Source organism: Pristiophorus japonicus, chromosome 1, assembly GCF_044704955.1.
Source record: "Pristiophorus japonicus isolate sPriJap1 chromosome 1, sPriJap1.hap1, whole genome shotgun sequence".
Classification (NCBI taxonomy): domain Eukaryota; kingdom Metazoa; phylum Chordata; class Chondrichthyes; family Pristiophoridae; genus Pristiophorus; species Pristiophorus japonicus.
The window spans coordinates 107,347,819-107,370,224 of record NC_091977.1 but is presented as its reverse complement, the minus strand read 5'-3'; the positions used below and the strand labels follow the sequence as shown (position 1 = coordinate 107,370,224).

Genomic DNA, 22,406 nt, shown 5'->3' with positions numbered 1-22,406 from the left:
TTCGTCCTTAATGATTGATTCAAACATTTCCCCCACAACTGATGTCAGGCTAACCGGTCTATAATTACCTGTTTTCTCTCTCCCTCCTTTTTTAAAAAGTGGTGTTACATTAGCTACCCTCCAGTCCATAGGAACTGATCCAGAGTCGATAGACTGTTGGAAAATGACCACCAATGCATCCACTATTTCTAGGGCCACTTCCTTAAGTACTCTGGGATGCAGACTATCAGGTCCAGGGGATTTATTGGCCTTCAATCCCATCAATTTCCCTAACACAATTTCCTGCCTAATAATGATATCCTTCAGTTCCTCCTTCTCACTGGACCCATTGACCCCCTAGTACATTCGGAAGGTTATTTGTATCTTCCTTCGTGAAGACAGAACCGAAGTATTTGTTCAATTGGTCTGCCATTTCTTTGTTCCCCATTATAAATTCACCTGAATCCGACTGCAAGGGATCTACGTTTGTCTTCAGTAATCTTTTTCTCTTCACATATTTATAGAAGCTTTTGCAGTCAGTTTTTATGTTCCCGGCAAGCTTCCTCTCGTACTCTATTTTCCCCCTCTTAATTAAACCCTTAGTCCTCCTCTGTTGAATTCTAAATTTCTCCCAGTCTTCAGGTTTGTTGCTCTTTTTAGCCAATTTATATGCCTCTTCCTTGGTTTTAACACTATCCTTACTTTCCCTTGTTAGCCACGGTTGAGCCACCTTCCCCATTTTATTTTTACTCCAGACAGGGATGTACAATTGCTGAAGTTCAGCCGTGTGATCTTTAAATGTTTGCCATTGCTTATCCACCGTTGACCCTTTAAGTGTCCTTTGCCAGTCTATTCTAGCCAATTCACGCCTCATACCATCGAAGTTACCTTTCCTTAAGTTCAGGACCCTAGTTTCTGAATTAACTGTGTCACTCTCCATCTTAATAAAGAATTCAACCATATTATGGTCACTCTTCCCCAAGGGATCTCGCACAACAAGATTGCTAATTAATCCCTTCTCGTTACACATCACCCAGTCTCGGATGGCCAGCTTTCTAGTCGGTTCTTCGACATATTGGTGTAGAAAACCATCCCTAATACACTCTAGGAAATCCTCTTCCACCGCATTGCTACCAGTTTGGTTAGTCCAATCGATATGTAGATTAAAGTCCTCCATGATAACTGCTGTACCTTTATTGCACGCATCCCTTATTTCTTGTTTGATGCTGTCCCCAACCTCACTACTACTGTTTGGTGGTCTGGACACACCTCCCACTAGCGTTTTCTGCCCTTGGTATTCCGCAGCTCCACAATACCGATTCCACATCATTCAGGCTAATGTCTTTTCTTACTATTGCATTAATTTCCTCTTTAACCAGCAACGCCACCCCGCCTTCTTTTCCTCTCTGCCTATCCTTCCTAAATGTTGAATACCCCTGGATGTTGAGTTCCCAGCCTTGGTCACCCTGGAGCCATGTCTCCGTGATGCCAATTACATCACATCCAATAACTGCTGTCTGCGCATTTAATTTGTCCACCTTATTACGAATACTCCTCGCATTGAGGCACAGAGCCTTCAGGCTTGTCTTTTTAACACACTTTGTCTCTTTAGAATTTTGCTGTAATGTGGCCCTTTTTGTTTTTTGCCTTAGGTTTCTCTGCCCTCCACTTTTACTATTCTCCTTGCTATCTTTTGCTTCTGCTTCCATTTTATTTCCCTCTGTCTCCCTGCATAGGTTCCCATCCCCCTGCCATGTTAGTTTAACTCCTTCCCAACAGCACTAACAAACAGTCCCCCGAGGATATTGGTTCCGGTCCTGCCCAGGTGCAGACCGTCCAGTTTGTATTGGTCCCACCTCGCCCAGAACCGGTTCCAATGTCCCAGGAATTTGAATCCCTCCCTTCTGCACCACTCCTCAAGCCACATATTCATCTGAGCTATCCTGCGATTCTTACTCTGACAAGCATGTGGCACTGGTAGCAATCCTGAGATTACTACTTTTGAGGTCCTACTTTTTAATTTAGCTCCTAGCTCCCTAAATTCGTCTCGTAGGACCTCATCCCGTTTTTTACCTATATCGTTGGTACCTATGTGCACCACGACAACTGGCTGTTCACCCTCCCTTTTTAGAATGTCCTGCACCCACTCCGAGACATCCTTGACCCTTGCACCAGGGAGGCAACATACCATCTTGGAGTCTCGGTTGCGGCCGCAGAAACGCCTATCTATTCCCCTTACAATTGAATCCACTATCACTATCACTCTCCCACTCTTTTTCCTGCCCTCTTGTGCAGCAGAGCCACCCATGGTGCCATGAACTTGGCTGCTGCTGCTCCCCCCTAATGAGTCATCCCCCTCAACAGTACCCAAAGCAGTGTATCTGTTTTGCAGGGGGATGACCGCAGGGGACCCCTGCACTATCTTCCTTCCACTGCTCTTCCTGTTGGTCATCCATTCCCTATCTGGCTGTGTAACCTTTACCTGCGGTAAGACCAACTCGCTAAACGTGCTATTCACGTCATTCTCAGCATCGTGGATGCTCCAGAGTGAATCCACCCACAGCTCCAGTGCCATAATGTGGTCTGTCAGGAGCTGGAGGCGGATACATTTCCCACACACGTAATCATCAGGGACACCGGGAGTGTCCCTGACTTCCCACATAGTACAGGAGGAGCACAACACGTGTCCGTGCCATGACTTAACCCTTAGATTAACTTGTTTTATTTAATAATTAATTAAAGCTTTTATTCAATCGACATTTTAGTTTTATTGTTTAATGATTTTATCTGTTCTACGTTATTAATTTAATAAGTACCAGCAAGTTGCAGTGTCTCAGCTCTTAATGAAACCCCCTTCCCTAACTCAGTAAGCAAATCAAAGCTGTAATACTCACCAACCAATCACCTACCTGCTCTGCTGTGATGTCACTCTTTGATTTTTTTTTTCGCCACACTCTTTTTAACTGCCCGCTCTGGCTCCAGCTCCAGCTCTTTTTAACTGCCCGCTCTGGCTCCAGCTCCAGCTCTTTTTAACTGCCCGCTCTGGCTCCAGCTCCAGCTCTTTTTAACTGCCCGCTCTGGCTCCAGTTCCAGCTCTTTTTAACTGCCCGCTCTGGCTCCAGCTCCAGCTCTTTTTAACTGCCCGCTCTGGCTCCAGCTCCAGCTCTTTTTAACTGCCCGCTCTGGCTCCAGCTCCAGCTCTTTTTAACTGCCCGCTCTGGCTCCAGCTCCAGCTCTTTTTAACTGCCCGCTCTGGCTCCAGCTCCAGCTCTTTTTAACTGCCCGCTCTGGCTCCAGCTCCAACTCTTTTTAACTGCCCGCTCTGGCTCCAGCTCCAGCTCTTTTTAACTGCCCACTCTGGCTCCAGCTCCAGCTCTTTTTAACTGCCCGCTCTGGCTCCAGCTCCAGCTCCGTTGTTTTTAACTACATTGTGTTTAGACAACATCACTTGGTTAACTTTTTTAAAGGAGAAACTAAATTATAAAAATAAACAGATATTGAAATAGCAGATAAAGTGTTGCCATATCAATGTGGTAAGTGTTTATACTCTAACTTGGCACAATGTGATATCAAGGGTCACAATTGCACACACTGTATCCAGCATAACATTGGTGCTTAAATGGCACTTTAACCTTACAAAACCTGCAAGTTGGGATGGAACCTGTTTATGGTAAGTTTTTGCCCCATTCTGGCTGCACTGCTGTTTCCGAAGTGGGTTAAGATCTTCCCACAATGTGTGTGCCAATGAGTGACTCCCCGTTCTTGGTCAGGAGTGGGGTAGGGTCTTGGGAGTATGGACCATAGATGGCCTTGACTGCAGTGAAGAATCCTTGCATATCGTGGCTGTCGGCCAGTTGTTGTATCTGCTGTGTTTTCTCCATCCACCACCTGTTCTTTAGGTTTGACCGGGGTCAAACAGGGCTGCGTCATCGCTTCAACCCTCTTCTTAATCTTCCTCACCGCCATGCTCCACCTTACAATCAACAAGCTTCTCGCTGGAGTGGAACTAAACTACAGAACCAGTGGGAAGCTGTTTAACCTACGTCGCCTCCAGGCCAGGTCCAAGATCACCCCAACCTCTGCCGTCGAGCTGCAGTACACGGATGACGCCTGCGTCTGCGCACATTCAGAGGCTGAACTCCAGGATATAGTCAATGTATTCACTGAGGCATATGAAAGCATGGGCCTTACGCTTAATATCCGTAAGACAAAGGTCCTCCACCAGCCTGTCACCGCCGCACAGCACTGCCTTCCAATCATCAAGATCCATGGCGCGGCCCTGGACAACGTGGACCATTTCCCATATCTCAGGAGCCTCTTATCAACAAAAACAGACATTGATGTGGAGATTCAACATCACCTCCAGTGCGCCAGTGCAGCCTTCGGCTGTCTGAGGAAAAGAGTGTTTGAAGACCAGGCCTTCAAATCTACCACCAAGCTCATGGTCTACAGGGCTGTAGTAATACCCGCCCTCCTGTATGGATCTGAGGCATGGACGATGTATAGAAGGCACCTCAAGTCGCTGGAGATATATCACCAACGATGTCTCCACAAGATCCCGCAAATCCCCTGGGAGGACAGGCGCACCAACATCAGTGTCCTCGACCAGGCTAACATCCCAGTATTGAAGCACTGACCACACTCGATCAGCTTCGCTGGGCAGGCCACATCGTACGCATGCCAGATATGAGATTCCCTAAGCAAATGCTTTATGTGGAGTTCCTTCATGGTAAACGAGCCAAAGGAGGACAGCGGAAACGTCACAAGGACACCCTCAAAGCCTCCCTGGTAAAGTGCGACATCACCACTGACACCTGGGAGACCCTGGCCGAAGACCCCCCGAGGTGGAGAATGTACATCTGGGAGGACATTGAGCTCTTTGAGTCTCAACGCAAAGAGCATGAAGAGGCCAAACGCAGGCAGCGGAAGGAGCGCGCAGCAAACCAGCCCCACCGACCCCTTCCCTCGACGGATGTCTGTCCCACCTGTAACAGGGTCTGTGGCTCTCGTATCGGACTGTTCAGCTATCAAAGAACTCACTTTGGGAGTGGAAGCAAGTCCTCCTCGATTCTGAGGGACTACCTATGATGATGGTGTGCCAATGCTGTCTGGAACTCTTTATAATAATGAACTGCTCCATCTGGGGGTGGTGGGGAGGTCTGGCCAGAATTTCTAAGTTTATATTTTTCTTGACATGCACCATTCTTTACTTTTTCTTCTGCTTTTTAAAATGCAATTTTGAATTCTCTGACTTGAGATGGCAAATAATGATGAGGTCAGATATTCTCACACTCTTGGAATTCTCTTTGAACTAAATTTTCCTTGTATGTCTCTGAATAAGACTAAAATGGGATTTATAACAGGAACTTTACACTAGCTATATTTCTGTCAGCTGTGATCTGGTTATTTTGAAGTAATGAAGATACAAATTCATCTTGAAATGTCGGAAATGCAGATGCCTGGGCTGTTTCATATAGGAATATGGGGATGGTGCAGGAAGGTGGAGTTGAGATAGAAGATCAGCCATGATCTTATTAAATGTTGGAGCAGGCTGATAGGGTCAAATGGCCTACTGCTATTCCGATTTCTTATGTTCTTATGTTCCACGCTGTTACATTTCCAGCAGGAAGTGCAGAATTGGCCTGGCAATTCCTCCAATGATAAAGACAGTCTGCTGTACAGACTAGGGAGGTCCTCCATTACCACTACTCAACGTCCCTGGGCTGAGGAAGACAACAATTGACTTGTGATCACTATTTAGGGACCCCTGCTGGAAAGACCATATATGGCATCAGGAGGGCACAGGTGTTGGTTGCAGTCACAGTACATGCTCACACTTCGTGGAGGCTCGTGTGAGGGAGGGTAAGTTGGGGGATGCATCAGAAGACTGCTGTCACTGGAACTGCAGCCCAGCACCTTGAGGAGCAGAGGGCGAACGCTGAACAGAGGAGAAATGGGGAGTGAGAAGAAAGGGATGCTGTTCTTGGAAACCAGTAACATGTGAAGCAGCATTTTGGGAAAGGAAATCAATACTGGGTGACAGTAAATGACCTCATTGCTCATTCTGACTTTGAAACACAATTAAGGAACCCCATTTAATCAGAATGACACAGTGCTTGCACACTCTTTCAGAAATTAGCATTTGCTTTATGTTAGACAATTCCTGATAGTCAACGTAATACATTTTTGGTAAATTATATTATAACTGCATTTCCAAAATTGCTTTCTGTTAAATGCCATTAAGTTCTTTGAAATCAGTTTTTTGTTAAGTAGCAGTTTTTGTAATCATCAAAAGCTAAAAATAACCCTTGATTAACCCCTCAATAATTCCTAAACAACATTTCTCTGGTTAAAGGTATCAGAGGTGTGTTACTATGCTGCACAAAATTGTACAACTTGAGATTCAAGACAGGCTTCAGAGGACAGTGTCTAAAAGCACTCCTAATTTTGGGCTTTTTTTTATTCCTTCATGGGATGTGGGCGTCGCTGGCAAGGCCAGCATTTATTGCCCATCCCTAATTGCCCTTGAGAAGATGGTGGTGAGCCGCCTTTTTGAACCGCTGCAGCCCATGTGGTGAAGGTGCTCCCAGTGCTGTTATGGAGGGAGTTTCAGGATTTTGATCCAGCAACAATGAAACAACAGCGATATACTTCCAAGTCAGGATGGTGTGTGTCTTGGAGGAGAACGTGGAGGTGGTGGTCTTCCCATGCGCCTGCTGCCCTTGTCCTTCTAGGTGGTAGAGGTCGCAGGAGTGAGAGGTGCTGCCAAAGAAGCCTTGGCGAGTTGCTGCAGTGCATCTTGTGGATGGTACACACGGTGGAGGGAGTGAATATTTAAGGTGGTCGATGAGGTGCCAATCAAGCGGGTCTGTTTTGACTTAGATGTTGTCGAGTTTGTTGAGTGTTGTTGGAGCTGCACTCATCAAGGCAAATGGAGAGTATTCCATCACACACCTGACTTGTGCCTTGTAGATGGTGAAAAGACTTTGTGGAGTCAGGAGGTGAGACACTCACCACAGAATACCCAGCCTCTGACCTGCTCTTGTTGCCACAGTGTTTATGTGGCTGATCCAGCAAAATTTCTGGTCAATGGTTACCCCCAGGATGTTGATGCCCCTGGTGGCAATATTGTGGACTATGTATCTGATCAGTTGATTCAGAGATTGAAAGTGTGATCTCCATTGAATTACCAGGGATCAGTTGTATCCCACCTGATTGTCAGGAAATATGGAATCAACACTCCCTACTAAACTGCTAAAAAATATGGATCCAACCTGACTCTCAAACCATTAAAGATATGGGGGGAGAAATTACCCTATTGTGCGCCTCCCGTTAGTGAGCCTGTTTTCGCCTGTGAGGGTGTGGGGGGAGAGGGGGCGCTACCGGCTCTTGCAAAATTGCACGGGAGTTAGCGAAGGTGTGAACATGGTTGCACATGCCCCACTAGTAGTGCCCAGGGCCGCTGCGCCTCCGGCTATACCGTCATCTTCGTGCGCGGCAACCTCTTTGCGCCCCCACAGCGACCCCGTGCTGCCCCATGGCAGGAATTGGCCAGCGAGTCACAAACCAGGCGGACCTCTGCTTCCGGGGCAGAAGTTAAAGGGCCGGGGCACTGTGCCGCCATTATCTTTCTTCGGCCAACTCACCGGTCGGCCCATGCTCCATCGATGTCGTGTGGTCCGGGCCGCGATCGCACAGCTCGACACTCCGTCTCGGTGCCGGTCTGCGGCCATGGCACCACACAGCACTGGTGGCCCAGTGGAGGCCATCAAAAGGCCTACAGAGTTCACTGTGGCCCTCCCCTTTGACGGAAGGGGCGGGGCGTTCAAACACATCAGCGCTATGTGGCCTCTCCATGTGCAATGTTAGTTTTTTAGTTCCATGGTCAATCTAAACTTGAAATGAAGAAAATTGTCTCATAGTCCCACAAAGGGCATTTTGGGTTAGTTTTTGCATGAGTGACGATACTGAACCCACATAATGACCCAAAATACCTGTATGCCCAAAAGATTGAATAAGCTACTTGAATTACTACAAAACATCATGATTTAAATCTTCTTGCTTTTCACAAATTTTAGCAGAAAAGTAAACATGACTAAAAAACAATTTAACATCAACAGAAATGTTTGAGTCAGATTAGAGCAGTTGCTATCTGTAAGGTCTTGAAATCCCTCACTTATGGTTCCTTGTAACTGTTTTTCAAATGAGTTGAAGCAGGCCATGAATCTATCTTGAAATTCTGAAGCCAAAGTCTCCATAGCAACAGTGAGAGCATTCATAATTTGGGGCACACCCATACATACCTATGCACAGCTCTCCCATTTCTCCTGCCTGCATAAATAAACTATTGATTCCTTGTTTGACATCAATTCCTTCAAGTTGTAGTTCATGTGTGAGATTTCCCTTTAAAAGTAACAGCAATGTAGACAGAAAAAATTCCTTCCTGCAGAATGATCCCTTTCCCAACATGGCATTTGTAATGCAATTTGTTCTTCATTTGATTATAAGTTGAATTAAATTATTTTAACCCTTTAGAACTCCATCATCAGAGCACACTCTGGGTCCAAATTTGCCCAGGAGTTGCTCCGTTTTTTTTGGAGCAACTTGATTTTTCTGGAGTATCTTAAAAATCCCCATTCTGCACATTTAATTTGTGCCAGTGTAAGTTAAGATTTTTTTTAGTTTAGTTTTTTTTTTCAAAAGGGGGCGTTACCAGCCATTTTGGCCATTTGAGCCAGTTTGGACAGCTAATAGTTGCTCCAAACTAACATAGGCCAGCGTATGTGGCCACTTGTGACCACACAGAAAACCCTTGCGGAGATTTAAGAAATCAGCGTAGGTGGCCAGAAATAGGGAGGGGGAAGGGAAGCACAGAGGACCCTGAAAAGCACTAAACACCTTCACAACAACTAATACAGATCTTGTACTATAACTTTTGCATAATTTACACATTCCATTATATAAAGCTTCATAAAATATGCACTTTTTAATCTCATTTATATCAGAAGACAAAGGGTTTCATAAAATCATTTATGAATCAAATATTTTGCTAGCAAGGCTATGAACGATGGTCACTTGTGCAAGGTACCTGAGGGTGCCCATATAGTTACTCCCTAATAGGGCACCCGTGGGTGCTGATAGAATGTTCCCAACACGGTATCTACGGGCATCCATGCAGTTGTTCTCTAAGAATTGGTGGGATTTGTTAAAAATTGACCTAAGTCATGATTACTACCAAAACAAAAGCCACGACCAGATATTTGCTGGTACTGAGAGACCAACCTAAGGAAAGTTTTCTCTGGTCATTCTCACCTCTGAACAGCCAGTTGCATTGTACCATTGACAGAGATTTTTTCGAAATCATTTAAAGAAACTCTCCTCCTTCCCCCACCTCCGAACAAAACTCTTCCACCCCCCCACCTCCCATCAAAACTCCTCCCCCCCGATCAAAACTCTTCCCCCCCCGATCAAAACTCTTCCTCCCCCCCACCTGATCAAAACTCTTCCCCCCCCCGATCAAAACTCTTCCCCCCCACCCGATCAAAACTCTTCCCCCCCCCCCGATCAAAACTCTTCCCCCCCACCCGATCAAAACTCTTCCCCCCCGATCAAAACTCTTCCCCCCCGATCAAAACTCTTCCCCCCCCCGATCAAAACTCTTCCCCCCACCCGATCAAAACTATTCCCCCCCCCACCCGATCAAAACTCTTCCCCCCACCGATCAAAACTCTTCCCCCCCACCCGATCAAAACTCTTCCCCCCCCACCCGATCAAAACTCTTCCCCCCCCACCCGATCAAAACTCTTCCCCCCCCACCCGATCAAAACTCTTCCCCCCCCCCCCGATCAAAACTCTTCCCCCCCACCCGATCAAAACTCTTCCCCCCACCGATCAAAACTCTTCCCCCCCACCCGATCAAAACTCTTCCCCCCCCACCCGATCAAAACTCTTCCCCCCCCACCCGATCAAAACTCTCCCCCCCCCACCCGATCAAAACTCTTCCCCCCCCACCCGATCAAAACTCTTCCCCCCCACCCGATCAAAACTCTTCCCCCCCACCCGATCAAAACTCTTCCCCCCACACCCGATCAAAACTCTTCCCCCCCCACCCGATCAAAACTCTTCCCCCCCCACCCGATCAAAACTCTTCCCCCCACACTCGATCAAAACTCTTCCCCCCCCACCCGATCAAAACTCTTCCCCCCCACCCGATCAAAACTCTTCCCCCCCACCCGATCAAAACTCTTCGCCCCCACCCGATCAAAACTCTTCCCCCCACACCCGATCAAAACTCTTCCCCCCCCACCCGATCAAAACTCTTCCCCCCCACCCGATCAAAACTCTTCCCCCCCCACCCGATCAAAACTCTTCCCCCCCACCCGATCAAAACTCTTCCCCCCCACCCGATCAAAACTCTTCCCCCCCACCCGATCAAAACTCTTCCCCCCCCACCCGATCAAAACTCTTCCCCCCCACCCGATCAAAACTCTTCCCCCCCACCCGATCAAAACTCTTCCCCCCCCACCCGATCAAAACTCTTCCCCCCACACCCGATCAAAACTCTTCCCCCCCACCCGATCAAAACTCTTCGCCCCCACCCGATCAAAACTCTTCCCCCCACACCCGATCAAAACTCTTCCCCCCCCACCCGATCAAAACTCTTCCCCCCCACCCGATCAAAACTCTTCCCCCCCCACCCGATCAAAACTCTTCCCCCCCACCCGATCAAAACTCTTCCCCCCCACCCGATCAAAACTCTTCCCCCCCACCGATCAAAACTCTTCCCCCCCCACCCGATCAAAACTCTTCCCCCCCACCCGATCAAAACTCTTCCCCCCCACCCGATCAAAACTCTTCCCCCTCCACCCGATCAAAACTCTTCCCCCCACACCCGATCAAAACTCTTCCCCCCCACCCCATCAAAACTCTTCCCCCCACACCCGATCCAAACTCTTCCCCCCCGATCAAAACTCTTCCCCCCACACCCGATCAAAACTCTTCCCCCCACACCCGATCAAAACTCCCCCCCCCCCACCCGATCAAAACTCTTCGCCCCCACCCGATCAAAACTCTTCCCCCCACACCCGATCAAAACTCTTCCCCCCACACCCGATCAAAACTCTTCCCCCCCACCCGATCAAAACTCTTCCCCCCACACCCGATCAAAACTCTTCCCCCCCGATCAAAACTCTTCCCCCCCCCAATCAAAACTCTTCCCCCCCCCCGATCAAAACTCTTCCCCCCCGATCAAAACTCTTCCCCCCCCCACCCGATCAAAACTCTTCCCCCCCGATCAAAACTCTTCCCCCCACACCCGATCAAAACTCTTCCCCCCCACCCGATCAAAACTCTTCCCCCCCACCCGATCAAAACTCTTCCCCCCACACCCGATCAAAACTCTTCCCCCCCGATCAAAACTCTTCCCCCCCACCCGATCAAAACTCTTCCCCCCCCACCCGATCAAAACTCTTCCCCCCACCCGATCAAAACTCTTCCCCCCCGCCGATCAAAACTCTTCCCCCCCACCCGATCAAAACTCTTCCCCCCCGCCGATCAAAACTCTTCCCCCCACACCCGATCAAAACTCTTCCCCCCCCACCCGATCAAAACTCTTCCCCCCCACCCGATCAAAACTCTTCCCCCCCCACCCGATCAAAACTCTTCGCCCCCACCCGATCAAAACTCTTCCCCCCCACACCCGATCAAAACTCTTCCCCCCCACCCGATCAAAACTCTTCCCCCCCGATCAAAACTCTTCCCCCCCACCCGATCAAAACTCTTCCCCCCCCACCCGATCAAAACTCTTCCCCCCCACCCGATCAAAACTCTTCCCCCCCTGATCAAAACTCTTCCCCCCCCACCCGATCAAAACTCTTCCCCCCCACCCGATCAAAACTCTTCCCCCCCGATCAAAACTCTTCCCCCCCACCCGATCAAAACTCTTCCCCCCCCACCCGATCAAAACTCTTCCCCCCCCACCCGATCAAAACTCTTCCCCCCCACCCGATCAAAACTCTTCCCCCCCGATCAAAACTCTTCCCCCCCACCCGATCAAAACTCTTCCCCCCCCACCCGATCAAAACTCTTCCCCCCACCGATCAAAACTCTTCGCCCCCACCCGATCAAAACTCTTCCCCCCCACCCGATCAAAACTCTTCCCCCCCACCCGATCAAAACTCTTCCCCCCACACCCGATCAAAACTCTTCCCCCCCCACCCGATCAAAACTCTTCCCCCCCACCCGATCAAAACTCTTCCCCCCACACCCGATCAAAACTCTTCCCCCCCGATCAAAACTCTTCCCCCCACACCCGATCAAAACTCTTCCCCCCACACCCGATCAAAACTCTTCCCCCCACCGATCAAAACTCTTCCCCCCCACACCCGATCAAAACTCTTCCCCCCCCACCCGATCAAAACTCTTCGCCCCCACCCGATCAAAACTCTTCCCCCCACACCCGATCAAAACTCTTCCCCCCCCCACCCGATCAAAACTCTTCCCCCCCACCCGATCAAAACTCTTCCCCCCCCACCCGATCAAAACTCTTCCCCCCACACCCGATCAAAACTCTTCCCCCCACACCCGATCAAAACTCTTCCCCCCCACCCGATCAAAACTCTTCCCCCCACACCCGATCAAAACTCTTCCCCCCCGATCAAAACTCTTCCCCCCACACCCGATCAAAACTCTTCCCCCCCACCCGATCAAAACTCTTCCCCCCACACCCGATCAAAACTCTTCCCCCCCGATCAAAACTCTTCCCCCCCACCCGATCAAAACTCTTCCCCCCACACCCGATCAAAACTCTTCCCCCCCGATCAAAACTCTTCCCCCCCCCCGATCAAAACTCTTCCCCCCCCCCCGATCAAAACTCTTCCCCCCCCACCCGATCAAAACTCTTCCCCCCCACCCGATCAAAACTCTTCCCCCCCGATCAAAACTCTTCCCCCCCACCCGATCAAAACTCTTCCCCCCACACCCGATCAAAACTCTTCCCCCCCGATCAAAACTCTTCCCCCCCCCCGATCAAAACTCTTCCCCCCCCCCGATCAAAACTCTTCCCCCCCCCACCCGATCAAAACTCTTCCCCTCCGATCAAAACTCTTCCCCCCACACCCGATCAAAACTCTTCCCCCCCACCCGATCAAAACTCTTCCCCCCCACCCGATCAAAACTCTTCCCCCCACACCCGATCAAAACTCTTCCCCCCCGATCAAAACTCTTCCCCCCCACCCGATCAAAACTCTTCCCCCCCACCCGATCAAAACTCTTCCCCCCCGCCGATCAAAACTCTTCCCCCCCACCCGATCAAAACTCTTCCCCCCCGCCGATCAAAACTCTTCCCCCCACACCCGATCAAAACTCTTCCCCCCCCACCCGATCAAAACTCTTCCCCCCCACCCGATCAAAACTCTTCCCCCCCCACCCGATCAAAACTCTTCGCCCCCACCCGATCAAAACTCTTCCCCCACACCCGATCAAAACTCTTTCCCCCCCACCCGATCAAAACTCTTCCCCAACGATCAAAACTCTTCCCCCCCACCCGATCAAAACTCTTCCCCCCCGATCAAAACTCTTCCCCCCCACCCGATCAAAACTCTTCCCCCCCCACCGATCAAAACTCTTCCCCCCCACCCGATCAAAACTCTTCCCCCCCACCCGATCAAAACTCTTCCCCCCCCACCCGATCAAAACTCTTCGCCCCCACCCGATCAAAACTCTTCCCCCCCACACCCGATCAAAACTCTTTCCCCCCCACCCGATCAAAACTCTTCCCCCCCACCCGATCAAAACTCTTCCCCCCCACCCGATCAAAACTCTTCCCCCCCACCGATCAAAACTCTTCCCCCCCACCCGATCAAAACTCTTCCCCCCCACCCGATCAAAACTCTTCCCCCCCCACCCGATCAAAACTCTTCGCCCCCACCCGATCAAAACTCTTCCCCCCCACACCCGATCAAAACTCTTTCCCCCCCACCCGATCAAAACTCTTCCCCCCCACCCGATCAAAACTCTTCCCCCCCCACCCGATCAAAACTCTTCCCCCCCACCCGATCAAAACTCTTCCCCCCCACCCGATCAAAACTCTTCCCCCCCCACCCGATCAAAACTCTTCGCCCCCACCCGATCAAAACTCTTCCCCCCCACACCCGATCAAAACTCTTTCCCCCCCACCCGATCAAAACTCTTCCCCCCCACCCGATCAAAACTCTTTCCCCCCACACCCGATCAAAACTCTTCCCCAACGATCAAAACTCTTCCCCCCCACCCGATCAAAACTCTTCCCCCCCGATCAAAACTCTTCCCCCCCACCCGATCAAAACTCTTCCCCCCACACCCGATCAAAACTCTTCCCCCCCACCCGATCAAAACTCTCCCCCCCCACCCGATCAAAACTCTTCCCCCCCCCCGATCAAAACTCTTCCCCCCCACCCGATCAAAACTCTTCCCCCCCACCCGATCAAAACTCTTCCCCCCCACCGATCAAAACTCTTCCCCCCCCACCCGATCAAAACTCTTCCCCCCCACCGATCAAAACTCTTCCCCCCCCACCCGATCAAAACTCTTCCCCCCCACCCGATCAAAACTCTTCCCCCCCCACCCGATCAAAACTCTTCCCCCCCACCGATCAAAACTCTTCCCCCCCCACCCGATCAAAACTCTCCCCCCTACCCTTCCCCCCCGATCAAAAGTCTCCCCGCACCAACTTGTGTCTTGTAGCCCTCAGTGCGGGAAGGCAGTGGTCGGCCTGTGCAGCAGGCCACTCGGCCCGGGATAGGGACGGTGAACATCGGCTCGTCCCTTTGACCAAGGATAGGGGCGGTGAACATCGGGATGTCCCTATGACCAGGGATAGGGGCGGTGAACATCGGCTCGTCCCTTTGACCAGGGATAGGGGCGGTGAACATCGGGATGTCCCTTTGACCAAGGATAGGGACGGTGAACATCGGGACGTCCCTTTGACCAGGGATAGGGACGGTGAACATCGGCTCGTCCCTTTGACCAGGGATAGGGGCGGTGAACATCGGGATGTCCCTTTGACCAGGGATAGGGACGGTGAACATCGGGATGTCCCTTTGACCAAGGATAGGGACGGTGAACATCGGGACGTCCCTTTGACCAGGGATAGGGGCGGTGAACATCGGGACGTCCCTTTGACCAGGGATAGGGACGGTGAACATCGGGATGTCCCTTTGACCAGGGATAGGGACGGTGAACATCGGTTCGTCCCTTTGACCAGGGATAGGGGCGGTGAACATCGGGATGTCCCTTTGACCAAGGATAGGGACGGTGAACATCGGGACGTCCCTTTGACCAGGGATAGGGACGGTGAACATCGGGATGTCCCTTTGACCAGGGATAGGGTGAACATCGGGACGTCCCTTTGACCAGGGATAGGGTGAACATCGGGATGTCCCTTTGACCAGGGATAGGGACGGTGAACATCGGGACGTCCCTTTGACCAGGGACAGGGGCGGTGAACATCGGGATGTCCCTTTGACCAGGGACAGGGGCGGTGAACATCGGGATGTCCCTTTGACCAGGGATAGGGACGGTGAACATCGGGACGTCCCTTTGACTAAGGATAGGGACGGTGAACATCGGGATGTCCCTTTGACCAAGGATAGGGACGGTGAACATCGGGACGTCCCTTTGACCAAGGATAGGGGCGGTGAACATCGGGATGTCCTTTTGACCAAGGATAGGTACGGTGAACATCGGGATGTCCCTTTGACCAGGGATAGGGGCGGTGAACATCGGGACGTCCCTTTGACCAGGGATAGGGGCGGTGATCATCGGGATGTCCCTTTGACCAGGGATAGGGGGAACATCGGGATGTCCCTTTGACCAGGGATAGGGACGGTGAACATCGGGATGTCCCTTTGACCAGGGATAGGGGGGGTGAACATCGGGACGTCCCTTTGATCGGGGATAGGGGCGGTGAACATCGGGACGTTCCTTTGACCAGGGATAGGGACGGTGAACATCGGGATGTCCCTTTGACCAGGGATAGGGACGGTGAACATCGGGACATCCCTTTGACCAGGGATAGGGACGGTGAACATCGGGATGTCCCTTTGACCAGGGATAGGGGTGGTGAACATCGGGATGTCCCTTTGACCAGGGATAGGGTGAACATCGGGATGTCCCTTTGACCAGGGATAGGGGCGGTGAACATCGGGATGTCCCTTTGACCAGGGATAGGGTGAACATCGGGATGTCCCTTTGACCAGGGATAGGGGCGGTGAACATCGGGACGTCCCTTTGACCAGGGATAGGGGCGGTGAACATCGGGATGTCCCTTTGACCAGGGATAGGGACGGTGAACATCGGGACGTCCCTTTGACCAGGGATAGGGGCGGTGAACATCGGGACGTCCCTTTGACCAGGGATAGGGACGGTGAACATCGGCTCGTCCCTTTGACCAGGGATAGGGGCGGTGAACATCGGGATGTCCCTTTGACCAGGGATAGGGTGAACATCGGGATGTCCCTTTGACCAGGGATAGGGTGAACATCGGGATGTCCCTTTGACCAGGGATAGGGGCGGTGAACATCGGGATGTCCCTTTGACCAGGGATAGGGGCGGTGAACATCGGGATGTCCCTTTGACCAGGGATAGGGTGAACATCGGGATGTCCCTTTGACCAGGGATAGGGACGGTGAACATCGGGATGTCCCTTTGACCAGGGATAGGGGCGGTGAACATCGGGATGTCCCTTTGACCAGGGATAGGGACGGTGAACATCGGGACGTCCCTTTGATCGGGGATAGGGGCGGTGAACATCGGGACGTCCCTTTGACCAGAGATAGGGACGGTGAACATCGGGATGTCCCTTTGACCAGGGATAGGGACGGTGAACATCGGGACATCCCTTTGACCAGGGATAGGGACGGTGAACATCGCGATGTCCCTTTGACCAGGGATAGGGTGAACATCGGGATGTCCCTTTGACCAGGGATAGGGACGGTGAACATCGGGATGTCCCTTTGACCAGGGATAGGGACGGTGAACATCGCGATGTCCCTTTGACCAGGGATAGGGTGAACATCGGGACATCCCTTTGACCAGGGATAGGGACGGTGAACATCGGGATGTCCCTTTGACCAGGGATAGGGACGGTGAACATCGGGATGTCCCTTTGACCAGGGATAGGGGCGGTGAACATCGGGATGTCCCTTTGACCAGAGATAGGGGCGGTGAACATCGGGATGTCCCTTTGACCAGGGATAGGGGCGGTGAACATCGGGATGTCCCTTCGACCAGGGATAGGGGCGGTGAACATCGGGATGTCCCTTTGACCAGAGATAGGGGCAGTGAACATCGGGACGTCCCTTTGAGCAGGGATAGGGGCGGTGAACATCGGGTCCGGCTCACAGCCTGCCGGACGTGCTGGGAGGGCGAGGAGCTACTGCGTATGTGCACAGACACCACTACACATGCACGCAGCTGATGGCACTGTTTTTGGCGCAGGGCTGTAGCTCCGCCCCCCACTCCACGAAAAACACCACGCCAGGAACCTGGGACACACAGCAGAGTGGCCAGAATCGTTAGTAAGCTTTTTGGCGCCGTTTTGAGCGCACAAAGTCGGCGCATCTCGGGAGAGTGTGCTGGAAAAAGGGGTTGAGGAAATTTGGGCCTTCAGAGTGACAAGGATGAGCCTGGGATTTAGAGCTCCAGGAAACATGCATAGAACTGAACAAATTACCCTGTGCACACAGAACGAGGGAACATGAGTATGAGACTTGATGGATCAGCTAGTCTTTGCCTGCCTTTCAATTTCATAATGAACAAGTTTCATTTCAGATTAGAGATGAGAAGATTTTTTAATTTGATCTTTAATTCCAGCAATTGCAGTTAATTCTGTGTTCATCAACTCATTTAAAAAAAGAGAAAAGAACACGGTAAATAGCTGCTCTTTTTGTCTTCTGACAAAGGGTCAATGACCTGAAAAGTTAACTTTGTTTCTGTCCACAGATGCTGCCGGAACCGCTGAGATTTCCAGCATTTTCTGTTTTTATTCCAGATTCCAGCATCTGCAGTATTTTGCTTTTGTAGTAGGATAAATAGCTGGTTGAGATTGGAATTAAACAGGATGACTCAACTAATAAAAAATATTCTTGCTATAGATATATATAGATTTTCTTATGGTGGAGGATATATATATTTTTAAATTACCATTAACATGTACGCATCCACAAAAATTTTCAATGCACAAATATTAAGTTCTGTAAGATTCTATGACACACAATACTCTGGCATAATGGGAGTATCGGGTGTCATGTCATATAGGTTTACAGCTGTCTTCTTGGTGAACCCTTGTCTTGGTTAACCCTTGCCACTGGACCAAGACCTAGCTCTGTCAAGCCCGTGTGGTGGCTGGTGTGCAATGGCCACCCCACGTTAAAAAAAATCCACGCACAGGCATCTTCCACCCTTCAATATTCAGTTCAGGACCCAGAATATCAGGTCCTTGATTGAAAAACCTGTGAACTCATCCCTTTTTTGGTGGAAGCAAGTCATCCTCCATACAAGGGATCGCCTAAGAGAGAGGATAACTTGAAAGACCTGGGGGTGGAAATTCATTTGGAGGCTAATAAGGGCGGTAATGGCGATGGAGCTGGAGGGAGAGCGAGGTCGTCGGGGCTGGAGGTGGGGAGGTTGGCGATTGCAACAGGGGAGAGAGTGAGGCTGCGATCGCAGCGGGGGAGGCCGAAGGCTTCCTTGAGGGACTGAGGAAACATGCCTGCTCTTCCTGGCCCACAAGGAGTGCTGGAAAAGGGAATTACTTTGCGGAGCCGCCAGCTCCTGCCCCCCTTTCACTGCTGGGTTTCACAACTCCTGGGAAACCAGCGCAGCAACAGTGAATTTTAAATCGGGCTCACAATTGCACTATGGAGACCGATTTAAATATGTTAATGAATTGACCTGCCTCTCCAGACTGGGTGACCTGGATGCTACAATAACTGCTGCTGTAAAAAAGATGGCAGGAACATGCATTCCCCATTTTTAAGTCTTTAATTCTCCCCCCTCAAAGCTTTCCCATTCGTCGTAGGGGTTTAATATTGAAGCCAATGAGTTGAGTAGACTTCATAATAGAGAAAATTGTCTATCACCTATGTAGGGAATGGGTTTAAGTGACTAAATAGCTTCCATTCCATCTGCACCAGGTGACTAATGAACTTTCAGTAATGCTAATCTTTTTAGTATGTCTTCGCTATCTATTACTATCCTGTCCATAACTTCCCTCTCCTCTTTTAGTATAATCTTGACATCATCCGCTTCCTTTGTGAACAAAGAGAACTCATTTGATACTTTAGCCATGTCCTCTACTTCTACATGAAGATTTATCTTTGGGTCCTTAATAGGCCCAACTTTTCCCCTAGCTAACCTTTTACACTTTATGGGCTGGATCTTACCAACTTTGGCGGGTTCGGGACAGGCGACGTCCTTGGCGAGTCCTGACCCTGCAGCTTTGTTGATCTGGGCTTCCGACATGATTTTACCTTGATTGGGTTTTGAGTGAACTCTCTATCCAGTATCACCTCTTTGGAGCAACCTCTCTCACCATTGACAGATTGCTTCTGTCATCTCAACTTCAGCAGCCATCTATTCCATCAGCATCGGTGCCCTTGAAAAAAATCTCACCTTGGTCCTCAGAATCCCAATATGATCAACCCCAAACACCGATATGCAGTTCTGATCACAACATTATGGAAAATATGTGATTGCACTAGAGAGGGTACAGAGGAGATTTACGAGGATGTTGCCTGGACTTGAGAATTTTAGCTATGAGGAAAGATTAGATGGGTTGGGGTTGTTTTCTTTGGAACAGAGAAAGCCGAGGGGAGACTTTATTGTGTATAAAATTATGGGGCCTAGATAGAGTGGATAGGAAGGACCTATTTCCCTTAGCAGAGGGGTCAACAACCAGGGGGCATAGATTTAAAGTAATTGGTAAGAGGTTTGGAGGAGATTTGAAGGGAATTTTTTTGGTTGGCACCATCCCACACCAAGACCATAAAGAATCCCTACAATGCTCAAGCCATTCCTTTCACACTCAACACCATTGGGGGGTACCTTTATGTCTCACCATTCACTGCAACTCACTAAGCCGCTTCCAAAGGTGCACACATTTCTGTCCAAGACGGCAACGTGTTCAATATTTGACAACACATTAGCAGAAACTTTACATAATCATTGACAATAACACCCAAGTGCCTACCCTTGTGTGTTGTTAGTTGGTATGATTGGAGTGAGTGTGAGGGATGGCTAGTGAGATGGGGATGTGATAATGTAGATAGAGAGAGAGAGGGATGGGTGGAGGTGCAAGGTAAGTTGGTCTGAGTAAGGATGTGCAGGTGAAGGGTAGGGAAGGCAGAGTGATGGGGATGTGATGAGTGGCATAGCAGGATAAGGTTGCGTGTGGCTTTGCAGTAACATTTTGTGATCCACTGAGAGCATTGAAAGGTTTACGCCACTGCAGCTGGTCCTTCTGATGACATGCCTGCTTGTACCCTCCTGTTCAATGTGCAACCAGGCTGTTATGAGGTCTCTTCCGCCCTTTGGAAGGGAAGAGAACCTCCCTACATGCTGTGACTCTCTCCATAAGCATCTGGAGGAAGTGATGGGAGAGCCTGGATGCCGCCGTGCACCTTTGTGCAGTGCTTGTCAGTGTATGCAGCAACTGAATGCTGTAGAACACTGACAGCACAACTGTCAAAATATATGTGGGCAGAGTCCCTTTAAGGAAACTGGCTGATGATGCATCATCAGATGATGTCAACAGATCCACTTCCTTTTAATTGGCCGGGAACCTCGCAGGGCAGGTGTAACAAGCCCAATCAAGGTAAAATTATGTCGGAGGCCCGGATCAACACAACTGCGAGGTCGGGACTCACCAAGGACGTCGCCTGCCCCGGACCCGCCAGGATTGGTAAAATCCAGACCCAAGAATGGGAATCCTGGATGATTTTCCTTCCCAGAGGCCAATTACGGTGCTTCCATCACAGCATCAGCTAAATTCAGCACAGACCAGATTTTGAAACTGGGACTTTTCTGGCCTGTATGGTTCAGTGCGATACCATAATAAACAATTAGCCACTGAGCAATGAGAGATCTTCAACTTTATATTTAAAAAACTATGGTAAAATAAATGGAAAAACTATATCAGTTGTGACATTGTACTCCAGGCAGCTTATAAGTAGGGTGACATCAACAATACTGCTACTTGAAACACAACAAGACATGCTTACAATGTAGGACATTAGGTCACACAGTGGGGATTCCAGACTGATTGGTGAAATTCTTCTCTCTTCACCATTTGTAAGGTTCCTAAGTAAAATTATTTTGGGTCATTTTAACGAACCCAGTTCTTAGCTCCAGCTCCAATCATAATGCAACAGACCCTCTCAACCACAGAGACTGCTGAGATAGTCAATTCTGAAGTCAGAAAATACAAAGTGGTGCAATGGGGATGCTCTTCAGAGGTTGAGGTTAAAACCAGTTGGAGCTCACAGTTGCCAAAATCATCTATTTTTGGAGCGGACAATCAGCTTTGTGAAATCCCATTCGCGCTCCTCGCACAGCGAGTTTGAAAATAGTCTTTTCTATGATTCTGTGGAATACATGGCCAAATCTTGGAAATATATCTAGTAGGTGTACTCCAGCTGCAAGATCCTTGTACAGGTAGATCAGAGGCTCGTTGAATCGATCTCTGTCAAAAGAGAAGGGAGGTAAGATTGTTCACCGTCACTCATCCTATTCAATGGTATTATGAAGAATGGCCTTGGAGTGTCAGTTCTGGGCATCTTTGAAATACGTGCCTTTTAGCATTTGATATTGTGTGGTTGGCAGACTCAGTCGAACATTTAATGCATTCCACTCACCATCAATTTTGGCTTCAAAAGCAGACTGCTGCAAAATTCAACAAAAAATGTCAAAAATAAAAATTTCCACAAATGCCTTCCCCCAAACCCTCTAAAAATACATTTTGCTCATGTCTTTCTTTAGATATGTCTGAATCTACTTCAAAAAATACATATTTGTCTTTTTTGTTTAGTTTTCTATGTATTTTAAAAATACAACTGATGAAATATTGGATGTACCTGCACCTTTGGTCAAGACAAGCTTATGCCCCAATGCACTCTCTTTGTAATTACTTTTCATATGTCATAGGCAAGGTCATTACATTTCACAGAACAACATACCGAATTCTGGCATGTGATCTGAAACACCATTAAAAATCCTGAAATCTAATGTAATATAAAGGAATTAATCTTAGTTAGCCACCATAAAGCTGTGTAATTGGGCTTAACATAGCACTGTTTTTTGAGTTGTCATTGTTTGGGTCTGTGTCAGCTTTTTTGAAACTGTTTCTGAATTTTATAGGTTGGCATTTATGGGAGTTGAGATCATGCTGTGCA

At 49.6% G+C, this 22,406-nt stretch overlaps 1 protein-coding gene across 1 annotated transcript in view; it reads left to right on the top strand.

The window, feature by feature from the left end:
• The window catches only part of ntrk2a (neurotrophic tyrosine kinase, receptor, type 2a), a 596,947-nt gene that overhangs the window by 482,328 nt on the left and 92,213 nt on the right, over window positions 1-22,406 (top strand). The gene's annotated exons all lie outside the window — the stretch shown is intronic.